This window comes from Pteropus alecto, unplaced genomic scaffold, assembly GCF_000325575.1.
Source record: "Pteropus alecto unplaced genomic scaffold, ASM32557v1 scaffold50, whole genome shotgun sequence".
In the NCBI taxonomy this organism is placed as follows: Eukaryota; Metazoa; Chordata; class Mammalia; order Chiroptera; family Pteropodidae; genus Pteropus; species Pteropus alecto.
In genome coordinates this window covers 4502687-4514314 of record NW_006431918.1, presented here as the reverse complement: position 1 = coordinate 4514314, position 11628 = coordinate 4502687, and positions in this window count along the sequence as shown.

Here is an 11628-nt window from a genome sequence, read left to right as displayed (position 1 = left end):
TACCTCGACCTGTGTGACTTGTGACAGCCACCATCTCAGAGCCTCAATTTCCCAACTCACCGGTGAAAAATGAGAACAATGCCCAGCATCTGGAAGAAATTCAATGGATGTGTTTCCTTCCCCTGTTCCCCTATTTTAGACAGGAGCTTGAGCGCTAAATAAGATGACAGGCCACTCCGAATGCCCAGTAGCCACTGTTGAGCTGGCATCTGGGAATTAAGGGGGTGAAAGGACTTTGGACCAGAACCAGTAATACAACTACTGACTCTAAAGGAGAGCAAAGAGTTGACCACGAGTGAGCTACTAGGCAATTGAAATCACAACAAAATTGATTGCAGCAGGATGGGGGAACCCAGAAATCCAACGCATTCCATCTAGAGGCCTGCCGGCCACAAAGAACCAACCCCAGGCTTGTTGCAGAGAGCTCAACGCCAAGCCCAGAGCCAGGACCAGGACACTGCAGGCTCCCACGTGAGACACGTCCCAGTCCTGCCCTCCTCCCCTGAGCCCAAATCTCAGTCTTGGTGCCCTGCCCAGGGAGGTTCAAGGGCTGCAGTCAAACCTCCCTGAGGCAAAGCCCAGCCAGTCCCTGCGACAGACCTCCAGCGCTGCTGCAGACGCTCCGGTCCTGGGTTCCAGCTCTCCTGGATCTAGATCCAGCCCGTGCTAGTGCAGACCCACCCAGGAAACAATTCCACACCAACTCACCAGAAACCCAGGGAAAGGGGCACCACAGAACACAAACAACATTTTTAAAGATCTGCTGACATGCAACACATGTGCCAGGCTCTTGCCGATGAACTAAACAGAAAGATTAAGAAGCCTGAGCTTCATACTCTGCCTTTAAGAAACTTCAGGCCTGACTGGGCTTCCACCTGGACCACACATCTAGCACTTGTTAATAAAAGCACTTCATATGCTCCACAGCTACATTGATTTCTGTGCTAGATAATTAGATGACTGAATCAGAATTTGCTTCTTTCAGGAAAATGCAAAAAAACAGCCAGCGATCTGACACTGAAGCCCGATAAAAAGATGGCTTTCAGGATTAAGCTTATAAAGTTAGATCAGTGTGCATGTTAAAATCTTAAGTGTTTGACATAATTTGAAATAAAATGTGTTACGAACCTAAAAAGAAAAATCTGCTGAGTGATTGGAGGGTAAGGGAGACAGACACATTTCCCCCAGAAAACGCCAAGTCAGACAAAGTAAAGAAACTATAGATACTGTAAAGGAAGATCTTTTAAATACACAGTGAAAAATGAGCCCAGTGGGGGAGGGGAGCTTGCCCAAGGCACAACCCACTAAGAAAGTACCTTTTTCTGGAGGAGGCCATTTAAGGAATCTTCATGCCCCAATAATCGTGGGGCTGGGGATGAGTTCAAAGATGGAGAAGGGGTGGGGAAACAGGCTGAATGAGTGGTCACCCCAGTCTGAGCTCAAATTATTGGGGTGTCTATTCTTGGATGTTTCTCTTCAAATGGACAGGGTGGCAACATTGATCGGAGTGCTCACTAGTGAGGATGTTCTAACCAAAGTGACAAAATAAATGTGGATCAATCACAGAGACCAGACGGCCCACACTCCTGAGTTTTGAGAGAAGCGAAGGATGAAATGGGTGATCGGTTAGGCCAAAACACACGGGCCGTGGTTACACAGAGCTGGTGAGCCCCTGCCCACCACGAGGCTGGCACCACAGGGAACTTCGCTCTTATCAGGTCGGCAGGCAGACTGTACCTAGTTCAGGGCCAGCAGAAGACGAGAGCCTTCTGAGGGAAAAGGCAGTGGGATGTTCACAAGCAACAAAATCGCATCGAGCTACTTCATTATAACTGTTACAGAATAAACAGGCAAGAGAAAAACAGGAAACCTATGCAATCTGCAGCCTTTCAAAGGCTGATGTTCCTTAGGAACGTTCTAACAACTATCATTTATCAAAGACTGACGTGTCAGTCACTTGTGAAGCATTTCATAGACTGTATCTCATTTCATCCGTCACAATAACATAATCATCATCACCTTCTCTATTTTACAGATGAGGAAACTGAGACTCAGGGAGATTGAATAATGTCACCAAGGACACAGAGCTAGAAAGTGACATGACTAAGATGTGAGTTAAAATATGTCTGATTCCAAAAGATATGGTCTTTCTTCTATAGTATACAGGAAAATTATGCATCAAGTAAGAGAAGTAAGGGACTAGACTGATGACCTCTTAAAAGCTCCTTGTCAGTAAAAACTTGAGTCACCAAGAGGTCGCTGTGGTGTTGGTGGTTTTGGCATGGAAAGGAAATGAAACGGGCATTACAACAGCAAAGCTGTATCAAGCAGGGGGTCCCCCAGGATCACGGCGACAATTATTCTTATTTAACGCTTTTACAAATATCCCAAAGAGAATGCACAGTGAAACAGTCAGGGCTGCACTTCTCAGTTATGTGACTTTGGGAAAATCACCTCACCTTTCTGTGCCTCAGTTTCCCCACCTCTAAAACAAGAAAACCACTGGCTCCTGCTCCAGGGGATAATTTGAGACTTTGATGGGGCAATGCAATTTTTTTTAACAGCGCCTTAGTTTTTAAGAGTCGCCAAGCTCTACTTCCTAGAGATTCTGATTCCTCTGAGAGTAGAGCCTAAAAAAAGAATGAAAAAATGTACCTCAACTACTTAGCACTGTGAGTAGCACAGAGTGCTCAATAAATGTTAGCCTAAAAAAAAAAAAAAAAAAAAAAAGGCACCAAACTCTGGGTAATGCCAAGCCAAACTTATGGAACGATTACAGGGAAGACTTTGTGTAAGTAAAGGAAAAAAGCAGCCAGTAAATTTTAACATTGACAAGGGCAGGGCAATACATATAAGGGAAAAAAATCAAAATCATGTTAAGAGCTCTGTAGCAACAGTCAGAACCTAGTAAAGGGGCCTCTATGTCACTGCAGATCAGACTGTCATCCTGCTGTGGTCACAAAGGCCAAAACAAACAAACAAAAAATCCTTTTGTCCAGCACCACTGCAAAAGTATTAAAAACAAAAAGAAACACACTGCCGCCTACTCCCTATAAAATTAGAGAATCATCCACACTGGGAACACTGGTTGCTGCCCAACAAAAAAAGATAACTTGTAAACAACAGAGAAGAGAGTCGGTCACCTAAATGGGCTGTGTGAGGGGAAGGGCACGCCAGAGTGCCCAGAAAGATCAAGGCCAGGAGGGCCCTGAGAAAATCGAGCAAATGAGAGCAATAAGGGAGCGCGTGCCGGCTCTGTCTCCAAATCCCGAAACAACAGATGAAGGAGCGTCTGCTAACACCCACAGGAGACCAGAGGGGGAGACGCCCCAGCACCCCGAAAGAAGACAATATAAATGCATTACTGGCTTTGGGCAATTGCTTGAATGCAACAGTGGGGTTTCCCCAGGGTCAAAACCAGAACTATTTTCATTACCACCTGCATAAGGGATCTGAAGGCGAAAGCATGTGAAATAATTCAGGGTGCAAAAGGGTTCTGCCTCTCGCCAGCTAAGTGACCAGTGGCGCCAACATGTGCCCTTCAAGAGGGACACAGCCAAGTCTTCCCTTGTCACACTGGCTACTAAAGGCATGAGTTTGGCCGGATATCACAACAAATTTTCATGGTTTCCAAGAGTTCTCAGAGATCTAGAGACGATGTCCAGAAGTGTAAGCACAGACACACACACACCATCCTTCTCCATGTAAAATGAAACTGTTAATAAAAGTGCATGACAGTGTTCTAGATTTGTTTTTTCAGAACACTAAAATGCTTCCACACACCTCGGCCTGGGCTTGAGCATTTAGGGGTATAGCACTCTGTTTTCTAAAGATGGCACGGAGAAGAATCACAGACGCATTGAAGGTCTTCAGTTAGGGAATGAACTAGGTTTAGAATTTATCACCCAGTCTACAATGTGCAGCTCATCCATCCTATAATTCTTCTCCACACAGCCATGACCAACATCTAGACCAAAGTCCTCGCAGGGACCAGATATAATTAATTATGGGTTTCAGAAGTATGTGCTGGCTTACATTAAGTCTAAGCTAGGAACTGACCTTGTCATGTGCCTTCATTAGGATTTAAAATGAAAGGACCCTATTACCTAGCAATTCTCCTCAGTATCTACCCTAGAGAAACACTCATCTGTGTTACAAATAGGCAAGCGCAGCCAAGTTTATTGGAATAACATTTGTAACAGTAGTGGATTTGGAAATAACTTAAAGGTCCACCAATTAGGGGAAGGCTACAGTTTAGCCTTCTGATTCTAAGAAAGGCCATTCAAGAGTTAAACAAAAGCAAAAGACCTATACAGAAGGACAGGGCACAATCACCAAGGTGTGTGCTCTTGCAAGCTGGGGGGCAAGGGAAAGACAATACTTGCAGTGCAATGAGCAGTCAGTCACTTCTTTTAAGGTCCATGGCCATAAATGCAAATATCTAAAGCATTTGAAAAATACCAACAAACTTGTGACAGCAGGTGACCTCCAGGGAAAGACTGCATGAGAAGTGGTCGTCAAGAAAGGTTTTTTTTGCTCTGAAAGGTTTCCACGTTTTTTTCCCCTATGGAGAATGTGTTCGTGTACTACTTGTATAATGAAAATTTCATTTAAACATTTAACTTTCAAAAAAAAAAAAGAAAGAAAGAAACTGACCCTGTTCAACACATTTCAGTAATGTGTCTGGGGAAAATTTCTACCCAAATCTGACATACACTTCCCGGGAGGCTGAGAGCTCAGCAGTGCAAAGCACTGGGCTTTGCAACAGGGATCTTGTTTCAAAAGTACAAGCCCAACTCTGTAACTCTGTGGATTGTTAAATTTATATGCTAGTTCAAGGGAGAGGCAGGAAAAAGGAGAAAGTATGTCAGGAGGCTTCTGGGTAATCCAAAGGGATGTCCTAAGAGCCATTCCAGTTCTTCTGGATGAGGATTCCAGCTCTCCAACACAACTCACATACACACATACACACACACACACGCGCGCGCACGCCAAATATAGCAGCCCTTGCCCAATCACACTTATTCCACACCAGGCCTAGCTGTCTGTGCCAGACTCTCCCATCTAGGTGGGGATCCAGATCCCTAACATTAATCTGGCCCTCATAGATTACTGAGAAGGAAGAATCTGAATGTCCTATCAGACACGATCCAAATTATTATTGACTCACCAGGACCACCTAACCTATAGGATACTGATTTTTAAACACACATCCCTTCCTTCACCTCTGCAAAGTACTATGTATAAAGTCCTCAGAAACACAAAACTCTAATGTTAAGAACCTAGGAGGCAAAACTCTAACCTAGGGTGTTAGAAATCAGAGCTATGGTCCTTCCAGTTGTGGGGAAGATAATCTGAAAATGGTCATGAGGAACATTTCTGAGATGACGGAAATGTTCTGTCTCAAAATGCATTTGTCAAAACTGATTAACCAGCACACTTAAGATCTGAGCATTCCACTGTATGCAAATTACACTCAATTTAAAAAAAAAAAAAAGGACTACTCAAACGCAGTTTCTCCGCCGGCTGCAGCAGAACTTTGAGCTGTCCTATCAGACATCTGAAATCTCTGTTGTGCTATGTAAAGAGCACAAAGTACCATGGTGACAGTCACCATAAAAATAGATAACAAGATTAAAATGGATAGAGGACACATGAATTTAAGAACGGCACACCAAGAGCAATTCATTTTCAGCAGCAGAAGAAAAACAGAAAGAGAAGAGTTTTTCATTCTCCCCGCACTTTGAAAAACAGCCACCAAATGTGGTTGTTTTTACTAAAAGTGTTTTATGACTTCCCAATACTCCAAGGACAAAAAAGGCTAAGAAGTGTTATTTCTTATTGTATTTTCCTTAAAAAACAAAAAACAAAAAAAAATAGCTCATGGTAGTCTAAGTTTTTCCCGTACATACTCTATGTGGCCCAGTAAACCGATTTATAGCAATTCAACGAGCAGAGTTGATGTACCATACACTGTGTGGGGCCCAAATTTACTGAGATAAAGGAGAACTGGCCCTTTATGATCAATGTACAAATATTGCCAACTTTAGTCCTAAATAACCAACTTCTGCCTATATTTTTTACATACTTCTAAAACTGTCATTCCCTAGGTCATATACCCCCAAAATGCTTTACTCCAGGTGAAGAGAGAGCACTTTCTTGCCTAATACTGATTTTTCAAATGCCAAAATGTAAGCCTGAATCACATGGAGACAGAAATCATCTTGTGATATTCTCCAAAGATGAGATAAACCTCTATTCTTTTTACAGAGCTCTCTAAGAAACGTTTGCTATGTGATTTCACCCTAGCAGTGCCCCCAACAGCAAAAAAAAGTCATCCAAAAATAGCACGAAGAAAATTCTAAAATCTAAATATTTTAAATAAGCAGAGTAGATTCTAAATAAGCCATATATTTAAGTAATCTTTAGGCAAAATTAAACTCAATCAAATTTTCTACACGTAAGCTAAAAATAATAAAATGAAAAAATTTTAACTCAAACCACAAACTTATTGTCTGGTATAAACTGAATATATGCACTCCTGGGAAATCCCACTCAAAAGTTTCTCTAAATTTATCCATCCCTTGCTCTCTTTGTCGCTAAACCTACAGAGCAATGCAAGGCTCGGTCTCATCCCTGGTCTCATGATGTTTACCTTGCTATAACTGATGCTACATCATCCTCATCACCTTCCTGTGGGTAGTCTTGCTTGCTCGTGTTTCTTTGGCCCCGCAGTGGTCCAAATGTCACATGACCAGCAGAGGTCATTAAAACTAGATCCTGAATGGGTCAATGAATTCCTAATCCACTTTTGAACTGGATTCACTTTGTTAAAAGCCTCATCTTAACGGGGCTCACATTAAACTCACAAACGACAGAACAATCTCGAAACTTTTTTCCCACATGGTCTGTCCCTCTTCAGCCTGCCTAGAATCCACCAGGGTACACTGTGCTTGTCTGTTCGCCTGTTGGTCTGACCCTTTCAACTGGTCATCAACTTAAGGTCGGGACAGAGTCTTATTTTGTGACTCCAGGGCCCAATCCAGTGCTTGACACACAGCAGGTAGGTACTCAAGATTAGTCACTGAATGACATCTACCTTTACCTCATCCTGTCCTTGAACAATAAAATGTTTTTAAAATACCAGTGTTCAAGAGAATGAAAAGACACACCACAGACTAGGAAAAAAATATTTGTACATTTGACAAAGGACTACTCTCCATAATATACAAAGAACCCTTTAAAACTCAACAATAAGAAAATAACCTGATTAAAAATGGGCCAAACACCTTAATAGACACCTCATCAAAAAAAAACATACAGATGGCAAAAAAGCACATGAAAAGATGTCATCACATGTCGTTAGGGAAATGCAAACTAAAACAATGAGATGCCACTACATACCTATTAGAATGCCCAAAATCAGCGCACTGATAACACCAAATGCTGGTGAAGATGTGTAGCAACAGGAACTCTCATTCATTGCTGGTGGGAATGCAAACTGGTTCAGTCAGTTTGGAAGACATTTTGGCCATTTCTTACAAAACTAAATATACTCTCACAATATGATCTAGCAAAAGCACTCTCTGGTATTTACCCAAAGGAGCTGAAAATTTACACCCAAAAACCTGCACACAGATGTTTACAGCACCTTTATTTATAATAACTGTCAAAACTTGAAAGTAACCAAGATGTCCTTCGGTAAGTAAACATATAAATTGTGATACATCCAGACGATAGAGTATTATTCAGCACTAAAAAAAAATGAACTATCAAGCCATGAAAAGCCATGACGGAACCTTAAATGCACATTACTAAGTGAAGGAGCCAATCAGAAGAGGTTGCATAGTGTATGGTTCCAGTTATACAACACTGCAGAAAAGGCAAAACTGTGGAGACAGTAAAGAGATCAGGGGTTGGGGGCCGGGAAGAATAAATAGGCAGAGCACAGATGATTTTTAAGGCAGCGAAAGTACTCTATATGATACTATAATGATAGATATACTTAGTTATACATCTGTCTAAACTCATAGAATGTACAATACTGAGAGTGAACCCTAATGTAAACTATGGATTTTGGGTGACAATGTGTCAATGCTGATTCCTCCGTTGTAACAAATGTAGCACGCTGGTGGGGAATATTGATGATGGGAGAGGCTGTGCATGTGTAGCGGCTGGGAGTATATGGGAAATCTCTGTTCCTTCCCCTCAATTTTGCTGTGAACCCAAAACTGCTCTAAAAACTAAAGTCTATTTTTAAAATGTGTAAGGAAGGGTTTTTCCCACTGTGATAAACATACACATTATAAAACATACAAATAATAAATTAAAAAGTGAAAAAAAGAAAGTCACTCAATTCAATTCATCTGAAAGCAACCAGTATTTATATTTCGGTATTAGAATTATTAGTATATTTCCTTCTGGTCACTTTCTATGTACTTTTTTAAAAGATTTGAACTCATATTGTAGATGCACCTTAACTTTTAGAGAAAACATGTGCCCATGTTATTTTAAAACTATTTCTAAACATTATTTTTAATGACCATAATATTCCATTATAAAGACTTATCCATCAGAATCACCTATGAATTATTTCCAGCTCACTCACACCATTGGATATTTAGGTGTTTCCTATTTTTTGCTACAGTTTTTTTTTAAAACTCTGAATAATTTTTGTGCATAAAACATCATCTATATCTTGGATATGGTCTCAGCTACACCTTTAGAAGAATTACCTGACCAGAATGTATGAACATCTTGATACATTATGATACAAATTTAAAAAACTAAATCAAACTTTAGTTTATCCCTTACTGAATTTCTTTTTTTAATTTGTCCCTTACCGAATTTCTTTTATTAAAAACTAAATCAAACTTTAGGTTTATCCCTTACTGAATTTCTTTTTTTAATTTCTCTTTTTAATTTTGAACCTTGATTTAACTATTAAATAAGCAATTCCTCTCACCTTTGGACCATCATCAAAGCTGACAAACACACCTTCTGTATCTTCATTCACAACACTGGAAAAAAATGTTGAAAAGCTCAAGGCCAAAAATAGAACCCTATGGCACTCATTTTCAGATCCCCTTCCAGACTGACTCAATGCCACTAATTAACAGTTTTTGCCAATTAATAACACCATGAAATTAAATTAATAGCACCATCTAGTCCACATTCTACCACTTACTTAATATAGACCATTGCATCTTAAGAAACTGTGAAACACTCTCCCATAAAGCCAAAGTGTACCATAGCTGCTATATCATTTCTCTGATCTAGTAACCAAATCATCATATAAAATAGAAAATGAGTTTCATTTCATCCAATGTGGCATACTTCCAGTTATCTTTGCATCCTCAGGCCACACATTTGTAAGCAAAAAGCACTTCAGTTTCAACTTTTCTTAATGTTACTAAAGCAATAGTTTAAAATAATCAGATTGTGCACCTTGTCAAAAACGGTGACTTTTGCTCAGTCCCTCTCACCTGTAGGAAGCCTAACAGGTGGTTATGGGACTCCCAGGTAAACCAGACTATCTCAGGATCATGGAGACCTGAACTTACATTCACTTCAGGAGATCCCCAAAGCAGCCTAGTGTTCCGGGAGTCATCTGCATTATCATCTGGGCTTGAACCAGCTCTTCTGTATTTATTATAAATCTCTAGATCCTGGAGGCCTACCCCCTGGGGCCATCTCAGGAGTAAGGATATAAGAGAAGAAATGACATAGCTCCTTTCCTTGCTATTTCTTTATTATTGACTCACAGAACCAAAGCTCCTGAGAATCTAATGTCATACGGCATTTAGCAGTCATGACTCACATCTCACCAAGTTATTACCCTGACATCGTTCTCAGAGGATATATGCCAGGAGCCACGATCTAACCATGGCGGCCAGAAACGGAAAATGGGAAGGCCTGAGAGATCCTGGAGTCACTAGGAATTTGCCTCACTATAGAGAATACAACTCAAAGCCCTCCACAGTTAGTACCATTCCAATCATCAGAAATACATTGCAAAGTCCCAGTCAGCAATACCTCAGAAGGTGCTGTTGACTTGCCTAAAACAAGTCATTTGCACATAAATATCTCAGATTCCTTGTCAGACTCCCACCTGAATCCTCCAGTGGCCACCCAGAGTCCGAGACAACGATCCCAAATTCCCTAGCTTGGCATTCAAGTCTCTTGAAAACTCAGGTCACAAACCCAAAGACCTGCAGGACCAAGCAGGGAATGTAAAGAGACTGCACTGAGGCAACAGGGGCCCTGGGACCATGACTGGGGACCACCAGGCCTGTTTCCCATCCTCAGTGGGCAGCCACTACTTAGCTCTAGAGGCCTCCTGTTCAGATTCTTTAAGAGTGTCCTAAATCCAGAGGTTTCCTGGATTGCTTCCAATTTTTAAAAACCTTTGGGCGGTCCAAATTATAACACATCTGAAGGCAGAACTCATCCTTTGGGCCACCCATTTACAACTCCTACACTACATTTTGATCCTAACCTCCTTTGCCAACCTAATTTCCCCCTACTCTCTTACAAGAAACTTGTGTTCTTCACGCTTACACACACCATGTACTTTCCCAACTCCAAGCCTTTGCCCATGCTACACCTCCCACCTGTATGGCACTCTGAGATGCCCCAACAGGTTGTCTTCCTTTATTCCAAACACTTTTTCCAAGCCACTCCATCGCAGGTTGCTCACCCCTTCCTCTAAACTCTACAGGCACTTATTTCTCATTTTGGCATTTATTCATCTTTCCTTGCTCCTTAATCATATGGATATCTTAACTTTCCAAATAGCCTGAAAACTCAGTCTCTTCTTCATGCTCCCTTCCACCTACAGCACTAGTAAGGGTAGCTCTGCACATGAGCGGCTTAATAAATACTTACTAGATGTGAAAATTCTCTATAACTGTGTTTTTCAAACTCGGTTATGACCCACTACAGAGTGGTTAAATCAATTCAGTGGGTGACAATAAGCATTTTTAAATGAAAAATAAAAGAATAGAAAATAAAAATATCAGAGAAGATTGCACCCAGCCAAAGAAGGTAGTACTTCACGAATCTGAAGTACATTTATACATACATGATTGAGTGTACTAGGCTGTAATGTTTACTTAATGTAGATCATAGTCAAAATAGTACAGAAAACTAATTTACTCTATGAAGAGTAAATTAGCTCAACCACTGCTCCATGTAATTTTTTTTTTTTTTTAATTTTTTAGGCGAGGCAACCCTTGGTTGACCTCACAGATTGCAAGGACCTTGTCAGCTTACAACCTCTTATTTTTTATTTATTTACTTATTTATTTTTTATGCCTACCACACCTGGTCTTCCTAGGTGGTCTGCCATCCAAGTACTAACCAGGCCCACCCCTGCTATTTTTGGGCTAAGGAAATGAAAATCTCTTTATTTCTGACACATAAGAGTTCCATGCCTATATGAAGTCAGAAGATGGAAGCATATAAATTGCTAAGTAAAAATTTGGAAAGAACTACTCTGGAGAATCACTAGCATCAAAATTTGTATGATTAAGAAATAAATTTTTAATGTGTTAGCCACTGAGATTTAAAGTGAGTTTGTACTGGATCATCACTAGAGATACTCTACTATAATGTATTTTAAAGTGA